This window comes from Haematobia irritans, chromosome 2 (assembly GCF_050003625.1).
Source record: "Haematobia irritans isolate KBUSLIRL chromosome 2, ASM5000362v1, whole genome shotgun sequence".
Classification (NCBI taxonomy): Eukaryota; Metazoa; Arthropoda; class Insecta; order Diptera; family Muscidae; genus Haematobia; species Haematobia irritans.
In genome coordinates, this window is record NC_134398.1 from 186,791,078 (window position 1) to 186,807,316 (window position 16,239).

At 19.4% G+C, this 16,239-nt stretch overlaps 1 protein-coding gene across 3 annotated transcripts in view; it reads left to right on the forward strand.

Annotated features, from left to right (window-relative positions):
• Nucleotides 1-16,239, forward strand: part of Cdc14 (cell division cycle protein 14) — a 193,370-nt gene that overhangs the window by 64,525 nt on the left and 112,606 nt on the right. For all 3 annotated transcript variants that reach the window (XM_075297033.1, XM_075297032.1, XM_075297035.1), the window contains exon 3: nt 14,300-14,450. The gene's annotated coding sequence lies outside the window, so the exon portion shown is untranslated. The remainder of the gene's footprint in view (nt 1-14,299; nt 14,451-16,239) is intronic.

Below are 16,239 nucleotides of genomic sequence, written 5' to 3' on the forward strand. Positions count from 1 at the left end.
ATCAAAATTTTATTTCTATAGAAAATTTTGTCCAAATTTTAATTCTATAAAAAATTTTGTCAAAATTTTATTTCTATAGAAAATTTTGTCAAAATTTTATATCTATAGAAAATTTTGTCAAGATTTTATTTCTATAGATTTTTTTCAAAAATTTATTTCTGTAGCCAAATTTTATTTATATAGAATATTTTGTTAACATTTTATTTCTATAGAAAATTTTATTTTTATAGAAAATTTTGTCAAAATTTTATTTCTATAGAAAATTTTGTCAAAATTTTATTTCTATAGAATTTTTTTTTTCAAAAATTTATTTCTATAGACAAAGTTTTATTTCTATAGAATATTTTGTCAATATTTTATTTCTATAGAAAATTTTCTGAAAATTTTATTTTTATAAAAAATTTCTCAAAATTTTATTTCTGTAGAAAATTTTGTCAAAATTTTATCTCTATAGAAAATTTTGTCAAAATTTTATTTCTTAGAAAATTTTGTCAAAATTTTATTTGTATAGAAAATTTTTGCAAAATTTTATTTGTATAGAAAATTTTTGCAAAATTTGATTTGTATAAAAAATTTTGTCAAAATTTTATTTGTATAGAAAGTTTTGTCAAAATTTTATTTCTATAGAAAATTTTGTCAAAATTTTATTTCTATAACAATTTTTATCAAAATTTTATTTCTGTAGAAAATTTTGTCAAAATTTTATTTTAATAGAAAATTTTCTCAAAATTTTATTTTAATAGAAAATTTTCTCAAAATTTTATTTTAATAGAAAATTTTCTCAAAATTTTATTTCTATAGAAAATTTTGTCACAATTTTATTTCTATAGAAAATTTTGTCAAAATTTTATCACTATAGAAAATTTTGTTAAAATTTTATCTCTATAGAAAATTTTGTCAAAAATGATGTCAAAATTTTTGTTTTTATAGAAAAGTTTGTCAAAATTTTATCTCTATAGAAAATTTTGTCAAAATTTTATTTCAATAGAAAATTTTTTCAAAATTTTATTTCTATAGAAAATTTTGTCAAAATTTTATTTCTATAGAATTTTTTGTTTTCAAAAATTTATTTCTATAGACAAAATTTTGTCTCTATAGAAAATTTTGTCAACATTTTATCTCTATAAAAAATTTTGTCAAAATTTTATCTCTATAGAAAATTTTGTCAAAATTTTATCTCTATAGAAATTTTTGTCAAAATTTTATTTCTGTGGTAAATTTTGTCAAAAGTTTATCTCTATAGAAAATTTTGTATAAATTTTATCTCTATAGAAAATTTTGTCAAAATTTTATTTCTATAGAAAAGTTTGTCAAAATTTTATTTCTATAACAATTTTTATCAAAATTTTATGTCTGTCGAAAATTTTGTCAAAATTTTATCTCTATAGAAAATTTTGTCAAAATTTTATATCTATAGAAAATTTTGTCAACATTTTATCTCTATAAAAAATTTTGTCAAAATTTTATCTCTATAGAAAATTTTGTCAAAATTTTATCTCTATAGAAAATTTTATCTCTATAGAAAATTTTGTCAAAATTGAATTTCTATAGAAATTTTTGTCACAATTTTATTTCTATAGAAAATTTTGTCAAAATTTTATATCTATAGAAAATTTTGTCAACATTTTATCTCTATAAAAAATTTTGTCAAAATTTTATCTCTATAGAAAATTTTGTCAAAATTTTATCTCTATAGAAAATTTTCTCAAAATTTCATATCTATAGAAAATGTTGTCAAAATTTTATCTCTATAGAAAATTTTGTCAAAATTTTATCTCTACAGAAAGTTTTGTCAAAATTGTATCTCTATAGAAAATTTTGTCAACATTTTATCTCTATAAAAAATTTTGTCAAAATTTTATCTCTATAGAAAATTTTGTCAAAATTTTATCTCTATAGAAATTTTTGTCAAAATTTTATTTCTGTGGAAAATTTTGTCAAAATTTTATCTCTATAGATAATTTTGTATAAATTTTATCTCTATAGAAAATTTTGTCAAAATTTTATCTCTATAGAAAATTTTGTCAAAATTTTACCTCTATAGAAAATTTTGTCAAAATTTTATCTCTATAGAAAATTTTGTCAAAATTTTATATCTATAGAAAATTTTGTCAACATTTTATCTCTATAAAAAATTTTGTCAAAATTTTATCTCTATAGAAAATTTTGTCAAAATTTTATCTCTATAGAAAATTTTCTCAAAATTTCATATCTATAGAAAATTTTGTCAAAATTTTATCACTATAGAAAATTTTGTCAAAATTTTATCTCTATAGAAAATTTTGTCAAAATTTTATCTCTATAGAAAATTTTGTCAAAATTTTATCTCTATAGAAAATTTTGTCAAAATTTTATCTCTATAGAAAATTTTGTCAAAATTTTATCTCTACAGAAAGTTTTGTCAAAATTGTATCTCTATAGAAAATTTTGTCAAAATTGTATCCCTATAGAAAATTTTGTCAAAATTTTATTTCTATAGAATTTTTTTTTGTAAAATTTTGCAAAAATTTTGTTTCTAAAGAAAATTTTGTCAACATTTTATTTCTACAGATTTTTTTTTCAAAAATTTTTTCTGTAGACAAAATTTTATTTATATAGAATATTTTGTCAACATTTTATTTCTATAGAAATTTTTGTCAACATTTTATTTCTATACAAAATTTTCTGAAAATTTTATTTTTATAGAAATTTTCTGAAAATTTTATTTTTATAGAAAATTTCTCAAAATTTTATTTCTATAGAAAATTTTGTCAAAATTTTATCTCTATAGAAAATTTTGTCAAAATTTTATTTCTATAGAAAATTTTGTCAAAATTTTATCTCTATAGAAAATTTTGTCCAAATTTTATATCTACAGAAAATTTTGTCAAAATTTTATTTCTATAGAAAATTTGTTTTATTTAATTTTATTAATTTTATTCTAATAGAATTTTTTTTCAAAATGTTATTTCTATAAAAAATTTTGTCAAAATTTTATTTCAATAGAAAATTTTCTCAAAATTTTATTTCAATAGAAAATTTTCTCAAAATTTTATTTCTTTAGAAAATTTTGTCAAAATTTTATTTCAATAGAAAATTTTGTCAAAATTTTATTTCTATAGAAATTTTTGTCAAAATTTTATTTCTATAGAAAATTTTGTCAAAATTTTATTTCTTTGGAAAATTTTGTCAAAATTTTATTTCTATAGAAAATTTTATCCAAATTTCTATAGAACCTATTGTCAAAATTTTATTTCTGTAGTAAATATTGTAAAAAAATTATTTCTTTAGAAAATTTTGTCAAAATTTTATTTCTATAAAAAATTTTATCAAAATTTTATTTCTATGGAATTTTTTCAAAAATTTGTTTCTATAGACAAAATTTTATTTCTATTTCTATTGTCAAAATTTTATTTCTATAGAATATTTTGTCATCATTTTATTTCTATAGATAATTTTATTTCTATAGAAAATTCTGTCAAAATTTTATTTCTGTAGAAAATTTGGCAAAATTTTATTTCTATAATAAATTTTGTCAACATTTTATTTCTATAGAAAATTTTGTCAAAATTTTATTTCTATTTCATATTCTTGCTTTTTAATTTCTTCGCCAAAAGCATGGCACATCACAATCTCAAAGCATCCTATATACAGCCATTTCACAATAAGGATACAAATACAATTTAGAAAAGTTTTTGATACACAACCATTATCAAGGACAACAACAAAAGAAAAACAATTCTGAAATAAAATAAAAAACACCATAGGCTTTTTGATGATTGCTATAAAATTCCGGAGAAATTACGTCATGGAAACAAAACTATTTCGGCAGGGTGGAGGGGTGGCATTCCAGACGCGTAGTAAAGTTCTGCTTTCGTTACCATTATTATCCAACGATGACAGACTGTCATAGTTGCCGCCAGCATGGTCGTTAGGGAGTTGAAATATTTTTTTTTTGTTTTATTATGCACAGAAAAATTTTAAGTTTTGTTTTGCTTTCATTAAGCTTTTGTGTCTGAGGTTTGGGATAATTGTGAAACAAGTCTGCTGCATATAACTTTCGTTAGAAATCAACATTATTTTTGGGGTTCTAGATTAAGTTATTAACGTTGTGAAAACATAGAGTCTAGAGGAAATATTACCACTATATCAAAATGAAGTAATGACATTCCTAAAAATATATTTTACTTCAAGGTTGTAGGAGAAATCGATGTTACGATAGATCTTGCAAAGCGATCAGAAAAACATGCGAACTGACGCGACTCTGCTCAAAATTGCATTGAAAGTCATTTGAGATCAAGGCCTTCCCCTATAACTTCTTCTGTCAGGACTTGCTTCCAAATAAGTTCTCTTGCGAAGTCTCAAAAATCTTCTCAATATATTATTTTGAAAGTAATCGAAAAAAATGTATTACCTTCTTCTGTGAGGTCTTGAAAAATGCTTTCCAAATAAGTTCTTTTGTAAATTCTCAAAAAATTGATTGAGAAAGATTTTTTTTATTATTTTAGGCAATTTTGTAAAGTGAATAAATTTGTAAATTTATCGCAAAACAGGGAATGAAAATTCGATCAATAAGATCATCATTCTAATATTTAGCTCATATTATTGGCTCAGAATTAATACCAAAATCTCAAAAGGGAAATTCAAAATCTTTGGATTCAAGTGCATTTTTTTGTGAGTAAAGGTTTAATAAAATAATTTTTTTTTATATAAATATCAATGTACTTAAATTTAATTTTACCAACAGGCCTAAAATTAGGTCTTCAAAAAATTTATTTTTGCAAGTTATAGGAAATATTGTATGAAAGGTGGTTTTTATTTTTGTTATTATTTTAAATAATTTTCGTAACTTATTATCCGTCCCTTGTACTTACTGTCGACAATTCTTTGTAATATTTTTATATTTAAAAATTTATTTTTGCACGTTATAGAAAAAATTGTATGCAAGGTTGTTTGTATTCGGAAATTATTGGCCTTCCCCTGCACTACTTCCGAAAGGCTTTATATAAGGCCTTCCAAATATATACATTTTTTAATTCTCAAATTGTACGAGATGTGTTTTTTATTATTAATTTAGAAATAGATTGTAATTTGAAATGGTTATATTTTCTACGGCTACGACTCTGACCTATGTGACAAGTGAAATGTAAGTTCTTTGGTGCTAATAGATCATAAATTCCAAGTTATTTTATTATTTTTGTTATTGGCAAACAAATATTCATATATGGAAATTATTTGTTTTTGTCGAAGGATTTCATCCTTTCAAGAACGATTGGTTTGTCATAAAAAGCGAATATGAAATATATATTGGCCAATAAAGGAACGAGGTCGTCGTATGAATGGATATTCAAATATCATTTGGACAGAAAATGTAGAAAAAGTGATTTACCCTTTCCACATTTTCTGTCCAAATGATGGATTTGAATGGCCCTTAAACACGACATTGTCTCTTCAAAGCCCATTAACTAAACAATGTGTTTGTTTTTGACAAAATTTCCATAGAAATAAAATTTTGACAACATGTACTATAGAAATACAATTTTGACAAAATTTTCTATGGAAATAAAATTTCGACAAAATTTTCTATGGAAATAAAATGTCCACAAAATTTTCTATGGAAATAAAATTTCAACAAAATTTTCTATGGAAATAAAATTTTGACAAAATTTTCTATAGAAATAAAATTTTGACAAAATTTTCTATAGAAATAAAATTTTGACAAAATTTTCTATAGAAATACAATTTTGACAAAATTTTCTATGGAAATAAAATTTTGACAAAATTTTCTAAGGAAATAAAACTTCGACAAATTTTCTATAGAAATAAAATTTCGATAAAATTTCCTTAGAAATAAACTTTTGCCAAAAATTTGCTATAAAAATAAAATTTTGCCAAAATTTTTTTTATTAGAAATACAACTTTGACAAAATTTTCTATAGAAATAAAATGTTGACAAAATTTTCTATAGAAATAAAATTTTGACAAAATTTTCTATAGAAATAAAATTTTGATAAAAATTTTTTACAGAAATAAAATTTGACAAACATTTTTTACAGAAATAAAATTTTGACAATATTTTCTATAGAAATAAAATTTGACCAAAATTTTCTATAGAAATACAATTTTGACAAAATTTTTTATATAAATAAAATTTCGACAAAATTTTCTATAGAAATAAAATTTCGACAAAATTTTTCTACAGAAATAACATTTTGACAATATTTTCTATAGAAATAAAATTTTGACAAAATTTTCTATAGAAATAAAATTTTGACAAAATTTTCTATAGAAATAAAATTTTGACAGAATTTTCTATAGAAATACAATTTTGACAATTTTTACAAAAATAAAATTTTGACAATATTTGCTATAGAAATAAAATTTTGCTAAAATTTTCTACAGAAATACAATTTTGACAAAATTTTCTATAGAAATAAAATTTTGACAAAATTTTCTTTAGAAATACAATTTTGACAAAATTTTCTATAGAAATAAAATTTCGACAAAATTTGCTATAGAAATAAAATTTCGACAAAATTTTCTATAGAAATACAATTTCGACAAATTTTGCTATAGAAATAAAATTTCGACCAAATTTTTCTACAGAAATAACATTTTGACAATATTTTCTATAGAATATAAAATTTTGACAAAATTTTCTATGGAAATAAAATTTCGACAAAATTTTCTATGGAAATAAAATGTCGACAAAATCTTCTATAGAAATACAATTTTGACAAAATCTTCTATAGAAATAAAATTTCGACAAAATTTTTCTACAGAAATAACATTTTGACAATATTTTCTATAGAATATAAAATTTTGACAAAATTTTCTATAGAAATAAAATTTCTACAAAATTTTCTATAGAAATAAAATTTTGCCAAAATTTTCTATAGAAATACAATTTTGACAAAATTTGCTATAGAAATAAAATGTCGACAAAATTTTTCTACAAAAATAGCATTTGGACAATATTTTCTATAGAATATACAATTTTGACAAAATTTTCTATAGAAATACAATTTTGACAAAATTTTCTATATAAATAAAATTTCGACAAAATTTTCTATAGAAATAAAATTATGACAAAATTTTCTATAGAAATACAATTTTGACAAAGTTTTCTATAGAATATACAATTTTGACAAAATTTTCTATAGAAATAAAATTTCGACAAAATTTGGTATAGAAATAAAATTTTGACAAAAATTTTTTACAGAAATAAAATTTTGACAGTATTTTCTATAGAAATAAAATTTTGCCAAAATTTTCTATAGAAATACAATTTTTACAAAATTTTCTATAGAAATAACAAAATTTTCTATAGAAATACAATTTTGACAAAATTTTCTATAGAAATAAAATTTCGACAAAATTTGCTATAGAAATAATATTTCGACAAAATTTTTCTACAGAAATAACATTTTGACAATATTTGCTATAGAATATACAATTTTGACAAAATTTTCTATAGAAATAAAATTTCGACAAAATTTGGTATAGAAATAAAATGTTGACAAAAATTTTTTACAGAAATAAAATTTTGACAGTATTTTCTATAGAAATAAAATTTTGACAAAATTTTCTATAGAAATAAAATTTTGACAAAATTTTCTATTTCTATAGAAATAAAATTTTGACAAAATTTTCTATTTCTATAGAAATAAAATTTTGACAAAATTTTCTATAGAAATAAAATTTTGCCAAAATTTGCTATAGAAATACAATTTTGACAAAATTTTCTATAGAAATACAATTTTGACAAAATTTTCTATACAAATAAAATTTCGACAAAATTTGCTATAGAAATAAAATTTTGACAAAATTTTCTAAGGAAATAAAATTTCGACAAAATTTTCTACGGAAATAAAATTTCGATAAAATTTCCTTAGAAATAAACTTTTGCCAAAAATTTGCTATAAAAATAAAATTTTGCCAAAATTTTTTTTATTAGAAATACAACTTTGACAAAATTTTCTATAGAAATAAAATTTTGACAAAATTTTCTATAGAAATAAAATGTTGACAAAATTTTCTATAGAAATAAAATTTTGACAAAATTTTCTATAGAAATAAAATTTTGACAAAAATTTTTTACAGAAATAAAATTTTGACAAACATTTTTTACAGAAATAAAATTTTGACAATATTTTCTATAGAAATAAAATTTTACCAAAATTTTCTATAGAAATACAATTTTGACAAAATTTTTTATATAAATAAAATTTCGACAAAATTTTCTATAGAAATAAAATTTCGACAAAATTTTTCTACAGATATAACATTTTGACAATATTTTCTATAGAAATAAAATTTTGACAAAATTTTCTATAGAAATAAAATTTTGACAAAATTTTCTATAGAAATAAAATTTTGACAGAATTTTCTATAGAAATAAAATTTTGCTAAAATTGTCTACAGAAATACAATTTTGACAAAATTTTCTATAGAAATACAATTTCGACAAATTTTGCTATAGAAATAAAATTTCGACAAAATTTTTCTACAGAAATAACATTTTGACAATATTTTCTATGGAATATAAAATTTTGACAAAATTTTCTATGGAAATAAAATTTCGACAAAATTTTCTATGGAAATAAAATGTCGACAAAATCTTCTATAGAAATACAATTTTGACAAAATTTTCTATATAAATAAAATTTCGACAAAATTTTCTATAGAAATAAAATTTTGACAAAATTTTCTATAGAAATACAATTTTGACAAAGTTTTCTATAGAAATAAAATTTCGACAAAATTTTTCTACAGAAATAACATTTTGACTAAATTTTCTATAGAAATAAAATTTCGACAAAATTTTTCTACAGAAATAACATTTTGACAATATTTTCTATAGAATATAAAATTTTGACAAAATTTTCTATAGAAATAAAATTTCGACAAAATTTGGTATAGAAATAAAATTTTGACAAACATTTTTTACAGAAATAAAATTTTGACAATATTTTCTATAGAAATAAAATTTTGCCAAAATTTTCTATAGAAATACAATTTTGACAAAATTTTCTATATAAATAAAATTTCGACAAAATTTTCTATAGAAATATAGTTTTGACAAAATTTTCTATAGAAATAAAATTTTGACAAAATTTGCTATAGAAATAAAATTTTGACAAAATTTTTCTACAGAAATAACATTTTGACAATATTTTCTATAGAAATAAAATTTTGACAATATTTTCTATAGAATATAAAATTTTGACAAAATTTTCTATAGAAATAAAATTTCTACAAAATTTGCTATAGAAATAAAATTTTGCCAAATTTTTCTATAGAAATACAATTTTGACAAAATTTGTTATAGAAATAAAATTTCGACAAAATTTTTCTACAGAAATAGCATTTTGACAATATTTTCTATAGAATATACAATTTTGACTAAATTTTCTATAGAAATACAATTTTGACAAAATTTGCTATAGAAATCACAATTTTGACAAAATTTTCTATAGAAATACAATTTCGACAAAATTTGCTATAGAAATAAACTTTCGCCAAAATTTTTGTACAGAAATAACATTTTGACAATATTTTCTATAGAATATAAAATTTTGACAAAATTTTCTATAGAAATACAATTTTGACAAAATTTTCTATAGAAATAAAATTTTGACAAAATTTTCTATAGAAATAAAATTTTGACAAAATTTTCTATAGGAATAAAATTTTGACAAAATTTTCTATAGAAATAAAATTTTGACAAAATGTGCTATAGAAATAGAATTTTGACAACATTTTCTATAGAAATAACATTTTGGCAATATTTTCTGTAGAAATAAAATTTTAATATTTTTTTCTCTAGCGTCTATTTTCTCTAAAACTCTGTTAAACGTTTTCATGCTCAAAATTAGTTTTCAATTCTTTATCCCACTTACAAGGCACTCTTCTACTTAAATTGAAAGGTTAACTATTTTATAAAATGTCTATAAATTGAAATGAACAATATCATTGCAATCATATTCTGTGGTTTGATATCGAATCGTAAAATTAATGTATATTGGCATTGGTGGTGGCAAACCATCAGTCTTTTGTTTTATATGTGGCCAAATAATCCAATAAAAAAATGTAAGGGAAATCCAATGAAAATGTACTATAAAATAGCAATTAAAAATTAATCCAATTATATCAACAATGGAAATTTTATATAATGCATGAAGATGTAATTTAATTTTATAAATGCCACAATATAAATTAATTTAATATTACAAAAGTTCGCTTGAATTGAATTTCGGTTGAAACGTAAACACTTTATAATTTCGAAAAAACAACTAAATGTTTTTTCGAAAATAAAATAATTATAAATTAATTGAATCAAATAACTGAAGTGTCGAAGAATTCCATTAATAGTTCATTTAGGTATATTTTTATTTCTAATTACTTTTGTGATTTATACTATCACCATTGGGATTGAAGCAATTAAAAAATTAATTGGATCAATTAATTTTCTGTTTGAATAAAAAAAAATGATGTGCTTCAAAATTAAGGGATTGGAATTGGATTGTTGGTCTCATATCCACGGTTGCCACCGTTGGTAGCATTATACTAAGATTGGTAGATTTTTTTACTGTTGGGTAGATTGGTCGAATTCCTGATGTTTTGGTAGGTTTTGCAAAACATTCCTCTCCAACAATGAGGTATTTCACAATTTGTCAATCGAAATGATATTTTGACAATGTGTTCCATAAAAATAAAATTTTGACAATTATTTTGTCAAAAGTTTATTTCTATTGAACATTTTGTCAAAATTTTATTTCTATAGAAATTTTTGTCAATTTTTTTTTTTCTAAAGAAAAGTTTGTCAACATTTTATTTCTGTAGATCATTGGAAATAAAATTTTGACAAAATTTTCTATAGAAATAAAATTTTGATAAATTTTCTATAGAAATAAAATTTTGATAAATTTTCTATAGAAATAAAATTTTGATAACATTTTCTAAACAAATAAAATTTTGATAACATTTTCTAAACAAATAAAATTTTGATAAATTTTCTATAGAAATAAAATTTTGACAAAATTTTCTATAAAAATAAAATTTTGAAAAAATTTTCTTTGGAAATAAAATTTTCGGAAAATTTTCTATAGAAATAAAATTTTGACAACATTTTCTAAAGAAATAAAATTGTGACAAATTTTTCTATAGAAATAAAATTTTGACAAAATTTTCTATAGATAAAATTTTGACAAAATTTTCTATAGAAATAAAATTTTAACAAAATTTTTTATAGAAATAAAATTTTGACAAAATTTTCTATAGAAATAAAATTTTCTATAGGACTAAAATTTTCAGAAAATTTTCTACAGAAATAAAATTTTGACAAAATTTTCTATAGAAATAAAATTTTGACAAAATTTTCTATAGAAATAAAATTTTGACAAAATTTTCTATAGAAATAAAATTTTGACAAAATTTTCTATAGAAATAAAATTTTCAGAAAATTTTCTATAGAACTAAAATTTTCAGAAAATTTTCTACAGAAATAAAATGTTGACAAAATTTTCTATAGAAATAAAGTTTTGACAAAATATTTTATAGAAGTAACATTTTGACAAAATTTTCTATAAAAATAAAATTTTCAGAAAATTTTCTATAGAAATAAAATGTTGACAAAATTTTCTATAGAAATGAAATTTTGACAAAATTTTCTATAGAAATAAAATGTTGACAAAATTTTCAATAGAAATAAAATTTTGAAAAAGTTTTCTATAGAAATAAAATTTTGACAAAATTTTCTAGAGAAATGAAATTTTGACAAAATTTTCTATAGAAATAAAATTTTGACAAATTTTTCTATAGAAATAAAATTTGGACAAATTTTTCTACAGAAATAAAATTTTGACAAAATTTTCTATAGAAATAAAGTTTTAACAAAATATTTTATAGAAATGAAATTTTGACAAAATTTTCTATAGAAATAAAACGTTGACAAAATTTTCAATAGAAATAAAATGTTGGCAAAATTTTCTATAGAAATGAAATTTTGACAAAATTTTCTATAGAAATAAAATGTTGACAAAATTTTCAATAGAAATAAAATTTTGAAAAAGTTTTCTATAGAAATAAATATTTGACAAAATTGTCTATAGAAATAAAATTTTGACAAAATTTTCTATAGAAATAAAATATTGACAAAATATTTTATAGAAGTAACATTTTGACAAAATTTTCTATAAAAATAAAATTTTCAGAAAATTTTCTATAGAAATAAAATTTTGACAAAATTTTCAATAGAAATAAAATGTTGACAAAATTTTCTATAGAAATGAAATTTTTACAAAATTTTCTATAGAAATAAAATGTTGACAAAATTTTCAATAGAAATAAAATTTTGAAAAAGTTTTCTATAGAAATAAAATTTTGACAAAATTTTCTAGAGAAATGAAATTTTGACAAAATTTTCTATAGAAATAAAATTTTGACAAAATTTTCTATAGAAATAAAATTTTCAGAAAATTTTCTATAGAACTAAAATTTTCAGAAAATTTTCTATGGAAATAAAATTTTGACAAAATTTTCTATAGAAATAAAATTTTGACAAAATTTTCTATAGAAATAAAATTGTGACAAAATTTTCTATAGAAATAAAATTTTGACAAAATTTTCTATAGAAATAAAATGTTGACAAAGTTTTCTATAGAAATAAAATTTTGACAAAATTTTCTATAGAAATAAAATGTTGACAAAGTTTTGTATAGAAATAAAATTTTGACAAAATATTCTATAGAAATAAAATGTTGACAAAGTTTTCTATAGAAATAAAATTTTGACAAAATTTTCTATAGAAATAACATTTTGACAAAGTTTTCTATATAAAAAAATTTCGACAAAATTTGCTATAGAAATAAAATTTTGCCAAAATTTTCTATAGAAATACAAAATTTTCTATAAAAATAAAATTTTCAGAAAATTTTCTATAGAACTAAAATTTTCAGAAAATGTTCTATGGAAATAAAATTTTCAGAAAATTTTCAATAGAAATAAAATTTTGCAAAATTTTTCTATAGAAATAAAATTTCGATATATTATAGAAGTAACATTTTGACAAAATTTTCTATAAAAATAAAATTTTCAGAAAATTTTCTGTAGAAATAAAATTTTGACAAAATTTTCTATAGAAATAAAATGTTGACAAAGTTTTCTATAGAAATAAAATTTTGACAAAATATTCTATAGAAATAAAATGTTGACAAAGTTTTCTATAGAAATAAAATTTTGACAAAATTTTCTATAGAAATAACATTTTGACAAAGTTTTCTATATAAAAAAATTTCGACAAAATTTTCTATAGAAATAAAATTTTGACAAAATTTTCCATAGAAATAAAATGTTGACAAAATTTTCTATAGAAATGAAATTTTGACAAAATTTTCTATAGAAATAAAATGTTGACAAAATTTTCAATAGAAATAAAATTTTCAGAAAATTTTCTATAGAAATAAAGTTTTGACAAAATTTTCTAGAGAAATGTAATTTTGACAAAATTTTCTATAGAAATAAAATTTTGACAAATTTTTCTATAGAAATAAAATTTGGACAAAATTTTCTATAGAAATAAATATTTGACAAAATTGTCTATAGAAATAAAATTTTGACAAAATTTTCTATAGAAATAAAATATTGACAAAATTTTCTATAGAACTAAAATTTTCAGAAAATTTTCTATAGAACTAAAATTTTCAGAAAATTTTCTATGGAAATAAAATTTTGACAAAATTGTCTATGGAAATAAAATTTTGACAAAATTTTCTATGGAAATAAAATTTTGACAAAATTTTCTATAGAAATAAAATTTTGATAAATTTTCTACAGAAATAAAATTTTGACAAAATTGTCTATAGAAATAAAGTTTTGACAAAATTTTCTATAGAAATAAAATTTTCAGAAAATTTTCTATAGAACTAAAATTTTCAGAAAATGATAGAAATACATTTTTCAGAAAATTTTCAATAGAAATAAAATTTTGCAAAATTTTTCTATAGAAATAAAATGTTGACAAAAATTGTCTATTGAAATAAAATTTTGACAAAATTTCCTATAGAAATAACATTTTCAGAAAATTATCTATAGAAATAAAATGTTGACAAAATTTTCTATAGATATAACATTTTGACAAAATTTTATGTTATTTATTTTTCAATAACAAGTGTCCGAAAATAATTCCTCAAAGTGCTTGTTCTTCTTCGGAATCACGTTTAGCAAGTAATTTTTTTTTAAAAACCACTTATCATCGACACACTGAATAAGTAATATCATTAATGACTTTATTCTTTTGTTATGTTTATTTTCTTTGCAGATTGTGTACAAAAATTGTTACTTTTATTGCCACAATAGTTTGCAGATGTTACCATCAACACCAGCACCAAATTTCCAACCAATTCAATAAAAGGAATCTTTTTTTCTGGTTTTTGGAGGATATATTAATAAAATAACACTGACACACGACGGTAAGTATTCCACGCTTACACTTAATTTCAATTCATTATCGTTAAATCCTCTGACACTTCATGAAGTCAGACACGTTGGAAATGTGGAGGGACCAAAGAATGGGAGAACATTTGGAAATGAACAACAGAAGAAAATACAAAACAATGAAATTAGAGTAGAATCTATGGTTTGAGCAAATATTAGGGTGAACCGCACACACAGCAATAATATCACCAATATATATCCAATATAATTTAATTAAACATTTTTAGTGATTAAACAAAATTTGAAGAAGTGATTGAAGACAACATTTTTTTCAGTTCCAACTAAAATTTGATTATGACACTCATGCGGTGTACAAAGAAGAATTGAATATATTTCCGTGTTATTTTTTATTGAAATTTTACATCATCTATTCACTCAAAAAAAAAAACAAGTACTTGAATTCATAGATATTGATCTTCCCTGAAAGATTTTGGTATTGGTTCCGACATAAACTATTTTTTAAGAAACTTTCATTAAATCAAGGCTCTATAAATATCAAATTGGGATACAGATCCACGGTTGCCACTCGAACCAAAAATATTCTGCCAAAATTTGGATAATGTTTTACATTACCAAACCAAAAATTTTATATCTATAGATAATTTTGTCAAAATTTTATTTCTATAGAAAATGTTCTCAAAATTTTATTTCTATAAACAATGTTGTCCAAATTTTCATTCTACAGGCTCTTTTTCTCAAAATTTTATTTCTATAGAAAATTTTCTAAAAAAAATTATTTATTTAGAAAATATTGTCAAAATTTTATTTCTATGGAAAATTTTGTCAGAATTTTATTTCTATGGAAAATTTTGTCAAAATTTTATTTCTATGGAAAATTTTGTCAAAATTTTATTTCTATGGAAAATTTTGTCAAAATTTTATTTCTATAGAAAGACTATCAAAATTTTATTTCTATAAAAAATTTCCTTAAAATTGTATTTCTATAAAAATTTTTGACAAAATTATCTTTCTGCAGAAAATTTTCTCAACATTTGATTTCTATAGAAAATCTTCTCAAACATTTTTATTTATTTAGATAATATTGTCTTTTATTTCTATAGAAAATTTGGATAATGTTTTACATTACCAAACGAAAAATTTTATTTCTATAGATAATTTTGTCAAAATTTTATTTCTATAGAAAATTTTCTCAAAATTGTATTTCTATAAAAATTTTTGTCAAAATTTTCATTCTACAGACTTTTTTTCTCAAAATTTTATTTCTATAGAAAATTTTCTAAAAAAAAAAAAATTTATTTAGAAAATTTTGTCAAAATTTTATTTCTATAGAAAGACTTCTATAGAATTGTATTTCTATAAAAATTGTATTTCTATAAAAAATGTTGTCAAAATTTTGTTTCTACAGAAACTTTTTTCAAAATTTTATTTCTATAGAAAATTTTCTCAAAAATTTTATTTATTTCGAAAATATTGTCAAAATTTTATTTCTATAGAAAATTTTTTCAAAATTTTATTTCTATAGATAATTTTGTCAAATTTTTATTTCTATAGAAAATTTTCTCAAAATTGTATTTCTATAAAAAATTTTGTCAAAATTTTCATTCTACAGACTCTTTTTCTCAAAATTTTATTTCTATAGAAAATTTTCTAAAAAAAATATTTATTTAGAAAATTTTGTCAAAATTTTATTTCTATAAAAATTTTCTCAAAATTTTATTTCTATAAAAATTTTTGTCAAAATTTTCTTTCTACAGAAACTTTTCTCAACATTTTATTTCTATAGAAAATTTTCTCAACATTTTA